The sequence below is a fragment of the Pygocentrus nattereri genome, chromosome 19 (assembly GCF_015220715.1).
Source record: "Pygocentrus nattereri isolate fPygNat1 chromosome 19, fPygNat1.pri, whole genome shotgun sequence".
NCBI classification, from domain to species: domain Eukaryota; kingdom Metazoa; phylum Chordata; class Actinopteri; order Characiformes; family Serrasalmidae; genus Pygocentrus; species Pygocentrus nattereri.
Genome location: NC_051229.1, coordinates 39450599 through 39458098, shown reverse-complemented (window position 1 = coordinate 39458098; position 7500 = coordinate 39450599).

Genomic DNA, 7500 nt, shown 5'->3' with positions numbered 1-7500 from the left:
GCTCCACTGCAAATACAATCAAAATTCAGACGCTGAGTCTCAGCTGATCGACTCCACTGGGCTAAGAGGGAAAATCTGAGGGAACATTTCTCCTTAAAGAGACGGGAATCTTGGGCCGCGAGGCGAAGCCGAGTTTCTCTCTGATCAACCTGCTAATCGCGCTTTCACCAGTTTCATTTCCAGTAAGACCTCCTCTCTGTGAATCTCGCTGGTGGGTCCTGCAAATCAATCTGTCCATAAAATCCTGCATTTTCTGCATTAATGGGGGCCATTAGTTCCCTCTGAGAGACTTTTGTGAGTAGGACTATTACATGAGATTAGACCCCAGCAGGGGAGAAGCAGAAGGTTTTGGGAATATTAAAGCTGTGGAGAACACACGCAGCTCTACAGCAGGCGGCTTAGAGTGGCCCTGGATGACCCCAGCCAGTCCTTCTGTGTTACTGTCCAGCGGCCAACACACTTGAGGCAGTGCTGCATTTAATAGCAGCTTTGGAGACAAAAATAGGAATAATAATATAGTGGCAAAGTACACGAGCCAATCTGCCCAATAAAATGAAGCTCTACCTGAACACGGCGTCATCTGAGAGAGAGAGAGGCCAGTGTGAAAATGGGTCTTTAAATGAGGCTTCGGTCCAAAATAAGTCTAATTATAAATATAAGAGGGAAGAAAATTCGCTGAGACACGTCATGGGCCTGATAAAAAGACTGATTGGGTGCTGAGGCTCTAGATACACTCACTGACCACTTTATTAGGTAAGCTACCTTTATTTCAGACTATCTTCACTCATTGTCCAGTTAATCAGATCACTATTTGTATATTGCATTCAGTTAAACAGCCATTAAGTACAAGTTATTTATTTTTTGGTGTCTGGAATGAAATCTATATATTGTGATTATGTTGTATTATGTTATTATCATAGCAACCACCTGGGCTATCATAGCAACCACCTAGCAACAGTCTTCAACTCTTCAACCCCTGCAGTCTTAAAACCAACTAGTTCCAGCTGTGTCCAATCAAAAGCTCTTCCCACTAACATCATGTTCCCTTTCAAACATATAGATGGTTCTACAGAGAACCTTGTTGAAAAGGGTTCTATATAAACCCCAAAAGGGCTCTATTGTTACCAGCTTGACATTGTAGCAATAAAAAAACATTTTGCTGTAATACAGAACCATTTTCATTAAGGTTCTACATAGAACCATAGAACACGTTTTCCATTAATGTGAAGAACTCCTGCAGTTCTTTGAGTGGTCATGGTTCTACACAGAACCAGTTTTTATCAAAAAAGGATTTTTTAAAGGAGAATTTATTATCTTTGAGTTTAGAATATTTACGGCATTGAGTTATGAAATATCTTCATGCAGAGGCCAAAAACGTGTTAATCCAAACAACTTGCTCAGATTCTTTAAACTAACTCCCCTTTGCTTTAATGCAGCTTTGGTGTTCAGCTAGTCAGCTTCACGAGGAGCCACCAGAGACACTGGACCAAAGAGGCGAAACACAGTCACACTGGACTGGCTGAGAAGACACCAGATGGGAGATTTTAAATAGACGTATTTCATACTTTTTTATAGATTGATTGATTAAAACACCTTTAAGACGGGTCCAAACCTTTGTGTGTTACTGTATATGGTAGTGTTTATGTAGCATTATTCTGGGAACACGCTTAAGCGTCCGAGTCCAAGAATCACACACACATATGACCTTTAGGACATTTGTCTCTCTGCTGACAGACGGACCAACAGAACGGAAAAGATCTGCAGCTGAAGATTTCGCTGATTTAATGTAAAGTGACAGACTTCAGGCTTTTCTTTGGTGAAGTGTGTGACGTGGAGGATTTATAGCAGGACTGATTACACAGCTGCACAGAAATGATACGCGGCGTAAACATGAAAACATACCTACAACCTGCAGGTAAAAATATCCTAAAGACACCTCAGCCTTAGCCGGAGAACCAAGCGGTTCCGCTGGTTAAAGCCATCACAGCTTCAAACCACATCATGCTCTTCACTCGGGCTGAAAACACTTGAATGGTGAATCACATCATGTGAATATTTGTCGTGGTAAAGCAGCTTAAATGCGGTGCAGCAGGACGTGATGAGTCAAATTTCAATATGTGTCAGTCATGAAGTGGACGGTATCCTAAACCTGGAGAAAAAAACGACTAATTTACTGCACAGCAAAATAAATGATACTAATAATTAAAAGTAAATACATTGTAAAATATTAGTGGAAGTTAATTGCAATTATTTGTTGTAAATATACAGTATTTTACAGGCAGCCGAGCCCCTCGGCCTGCAGACTGCTTCTACAGACATTAGTGAAAGAATGGGTCACTCTCAGGAGCTCAGTGAAGTCCAGCGTGGTACCGTGATCGGACGCCACCTGTGCAGCAAGTCCAGTCGTGAAATTTCCCAAACAAAGTATTAATTATAAAAGTTTTGTTTATACAGCATCTTATTTTATTTTAAGTTACTAAATCTCAACTTACACGATTGAAGTTGACAATCAACTGTCATGCCTGTTGCCCAGCAACTGACCATATGCACAGAGTTGAAATGTAAATATGTAATCGAAATGATCAGCTAACATTAGCTACTGTTACTGATGTAATAAAGCTCAAACAGAACTAAAGAGTGATAAACTGTAAGTGGTAAATACTATGAGAGCGCCTGGTTTATCAGAGCACCCCCTACTGGTTATCAGAGTTGCCCCCTGCTGGTTATCAAAGCGTTGACGCTCCCCAGTTTCAGTCTCCATTTCCCAAACGCTTTAGCTGAGCGTGCTAACGTTAATCCTCCTAATAAACAGACACACATTCAGCTCCGCCTCCTCATTATTCACCTCCATCACTGTAATACTCCATCATCTACATTAACTCAGGAAGGTGATCAGAGGGGCGGTGGAGTTCGAGTCGGCAGCGTCTGAGATGTTTAAAGCGCAGAGTTAGAAGAGAAAAACGTCTCCCAGTGAAAGCCGCGTTTTACAGTAGGAATAAATGGAGCTCATTATGCTGGTAGTGAACTACGCTGCCTGACTCAGCCGCCTCAGAACCAGAGAAACGGACCTTAAACAGGAGTCAGGACCCTGCTGGGGTTCATCCTGAAGTTAGGACAGGATTTAGGAGGTTTAGTCCAGTTAGGATGTTTGTGTGCTGCTGTTTTCTGATCTGGAGTTGATGATGAGATGTTGAAGGGAGGATCTGATATTCTGGAATAGCTACTGAACTAAACTCAGTCCTACTGAAGTCGTCATGGAGAACAAACAGATCAGAAGTAGAATTCCAGGAGAGCAGGAGAGAATCACCAGTTCCAGTGTGTTTGGTGTTTGAGATCATTTCCCAGGTCGTTCTAATTTGTGGACCTAAAGCTCTCTGGACCTCTGGTGTGCCAGCAGCTTTGCACATGCTCGCTGGAGGTGATGTGTCTGTTCATAGTGAAGCCGTAACTCTCGGCCTTACAGCAGCAGAACTCTGCCGGACTGCTTTGATCAGAATGCTCTGTTTTACTGCTTCCTCCATAAACACACTCACACAGATCCATGAGGACAGAATCTGAATCAGATCAGCATTGCTGGGCCTATTAAAGCCTGAGTGTGGACTGCGGAGGCCTGCTTCCTCCATATTTTAGATCACAGTGGGATATTACTTGCTTGATCCTCACCCTGAGTTCACACGGCAGCGACCTCTTACGTCTTGTCACCCAAATCGCTGATCACTCATCGTCTTTGGGCGTTTCTGAACTCGAGCTGTTGGTTGTCACATTTTCACTGACGCTGAGCACAAATCAGATGCATTCCTAAAAATAAAAAATCCAGGTGATGCAGGTACGATGCTGCTCAGTGCCCAATTCCTATTGGAAATCGCTTCTTCGCTTCGCTTCTTATTTGCATAAAATTAAACTCCACTCAATCTTGTCACATCGCTGACTCCGCCCACTTTACATTGCCAACGTTCGCTGCCTCTTGTCACCAAAAATCGCAGCTCTCATTGGAAATGAATGCCCTTCGCTGATGGGGTGACTGCAGGTAACAGTAGGACATCCTCACCGCCCACTTCATTAAAACACCTCCCCTGTAGCTTTACTGTCCTCCTGGAAGAGGCTGCATTCATCAGGACAGAAATGTTTCATCATTTGATAAAGATGATCAGTCACAATAACTTTGTTTTGATTTGCAGTGAACATCAACAAAATGCCCCCGAAGCACAACAGAGCCACTGGGGATCCCCTCACTGTAGGGGTCAAGCATTCAGGCCTGGATGTTGCTCGTGGTGTACATCACACTCGTGCTCTCGTGCAGAACGGGATAAAGGGCGACCGTTATTTACCGATATTTTAATTGCAGAAAATATGCGTTTCAGTAGTGACGATTGTCAATGTTTCTCACTGATTTTCAGTCTTTGAGACACATTTACTTCAAAACAATGGGGTCTAACTGCTCACCATGTGGCCATGAGGGACAGGGATGCAGCCTCACTTCCTGCTCTAAAGTACGGGTGGGGGGGTGGGGGGTTGAATCCATTAGTCTGATGGTTTATCTGCTGTTCACTGTGTCTAGACAGCAAATAGAAATGAATGTCACTGGTAGTTTGCGTCGCTCTGAAGTTTAGGGCTTATTTTTAACACAGCGAGTTTACATTTGTCTTCCATTTCTGAGTCCAGACAAACCTGAGTCAGCTCACTGAGGGCTGTAGAGCCTGATCACCTGCCTCAGGTGTGCTGGACTCAATAAACACAGAGTGCTGACAGAACCTAAGGGACTGAAGAAAAACAAAATAATGAAAGAGACTGAGAGTCTGAGAGAACTGAATCTCTCGCTCTCTCCCTCTCCTCTCTCTCTCCCTCTCCTCTCTCTCTCCTTTTCTCTCTCTCTCTCTCTCTCTCTCTCTCTCTCTTTCTCTCACTCACTGTCTCTCCCTCTCCTCTCTCTCTCCCCTTCTTTCTCTCTCTCTCTCTCTCTCTCTCACTCCCTCTCTCTCTCTCTCTCTCCCTCTCCTCTCTCTCTCCCTCTCCTCTCTCTCTCCCCTTTTCTCTCTCTCTCTCTCTCTCTCTCTCTCTTTCTCTCACTCACTGTCTCTCCCTCTCCTCTCTCTCTCCCCTTCTTTCTCTCTCTCTCTCTCTCTCTCTCTCTCACTCCCTCTCCTCTCTCTCTCTTTCTTTCTCCTTCTTTCTCTCTCTCACTGTCTCTCCCTCTCCTTTTCTCACTCTCTCTCTCCCACTCTCGCAGATTATTATACAAATACAGTAAGAAATGAATAAACTGGCCGTGAACGCGGCGTTTAATATGTTTTAATGTTCAGTTCCTTCCTCCTAATTAGAGCTCCTTAACGAGCAGCTCGTTGCTACGTCAGAGTAACGAGCTCCGCCTACTCGCAGCTCAGCCGGCAGTTCGTTCTCCAGCTCCTTACACTAAACTCCCAAACTGTCGTCTCCACTGAGCAGCTTTTGTTTTTTATTGGGTCAGTTTTACGGCTCAGTCTGATTTGGTCCGACTCTGAAGATCAGACACGTCTGGCGAATGGTGTTGGGTTCATTTCTGGCTGATTCCAGGTTGTTCAGCTGTTCTGTCACAGCTGCCGACTGAAAAGCTGCTCAGTGGAGACGACAGTTTGGGAATTTATTGTCGTCTCGTCTTCAGAGTCGGACCAAATCGGCTGTGATCTTAACAGTGTCCGTTTTCTGTTTGTGGCAAAGTAAGAAGTAAAATGTGTTCTGATGGATTGAGCGTCTCCTACAGCTGTCAAAGTTGTTGCTTAGCAACGACATCTTAGTGGCATGGAGTTGTTTTATTTCTGATATGAGCAGATGCAGGTTAACAATCCATGAAAACTAGGAGTGCTGCAGCCCCCTTAGCACCCCTACTACCACCCCTGACTGTAAAGAGTTCATTAACTCAGAGCAATTAAATGCAGGCCAATGGTAAACCATGTTAATAGTTAATGAATATATTATAGTGTATGGTGAGACATTTCTCAACATATAGATGTTTTTTAACATTTATAGGTTTTTATAACAAAAATATTTTGGTATTTTGTTCATCTCTTGCAGCACAACTATAAACTCCTATCTGATTCATCTTGGGCAGGACGATCAGTGATGTTAGGAGTCCTGCTGAGTTCTGGGTGGAGGACGAATGCAGTCCAAACTCCCACAAATCAGCTGGGCAGTGACATCACACAGGTTCTTCACATCTACAGAACAGAGGTTTTTTTGTGCCAGACCAAACACCTCCATCGACACAGCCCCCAACACCAAGGGGCGATTTCCTTTAAGGTCATTTCACCACATAAAGACCCCTCTATATGCCAACAGACCCCAAACCACAACCACACATATCACACACTGCCGCCCCATTCAGACCCACCCAGTCCACACGGCCGGCTCTTCAGCCTCTCCCAGAGCTCAGCCCTCCTCGGCTCAGAGCTTCGTTCTCCGACTCACCGCTGATCAAACGGCCTTTGATTATTTAATACCTCTGTTCTGATTGAGTGGTAGTTGTTGTTGTATATATATATATATATATATATATATATATAGTGACCATGGGAACCAGGGAGACGTTAACATTAAGGCGTTATACATTAAGCCCTTAAACTCTGAGGGTCTGTTCGCAGGTTTAGACCATGCTAGGGCCTCAAAATGTGCTTTGAGTGATTCCAGAGTAGAACTAGTTATGAGTACCTAAAGAACCATGTCTGAAAAAAAAGATGAGTGTGACGGTGGGTTTAAAGTAGGTTCTTCACACTCATCCTCACTCACAAGCATTCCCAAAAATCATTCTTGGGAACGTATTTCAGGAAACAAACATGGATCTTCTATGATGTCATGACAAAAATGATTTATTATTATTATTATTATTATTATTATTATTATTATTATTATTTTCAAGAGTGTATAGTAATATACTGAGAATTGACTACATGATTGTAGAAGGGTGGTGGAATTTGGGAACTTTGGCTGAAGTTATGAGGGGCTTCTGCTTTAAGATAGTATGCTGGACCCCCTTGACAAACATTGGATTAGGAATTAGAGGGACTTAAGGGACAAGATTGAGGAAGTGGTGCGTGTAGGGGGGGAGGGGGGGTTTATAGCATATACTGAATAATTAATAGTAATCAATAATAATAATAACAATAATATAATGAGTCAGCAGCTGTATTACGATGAAGAGGAGGATTGAGCCGAAAGCTGGAGATAAAGAGGTCACTAACGTCCACCCAGCAAGGCACTTTCACTCTTATAGCTCTACTTTTCTGGTGGACAGCTGGAGACTGTAGCCCATCTGCTGACATACAGTTTGTGTTGGTCTGGTCCTTCATCAGTGGTCAGTTTCTGACCACAGAGCGGCTCTCGGCTGAGTCATTTTCAATCTCTTGCAGTGATTCTGATGTTCAGAAGCAGCGCTGTACCTGCAAAGACCAGCACCACGCCCACTACCACACCACTGCCGTGTCAGGGTCACTGCTGTGCCGAGAATATTCCACCCAAACAGTTTCTGGT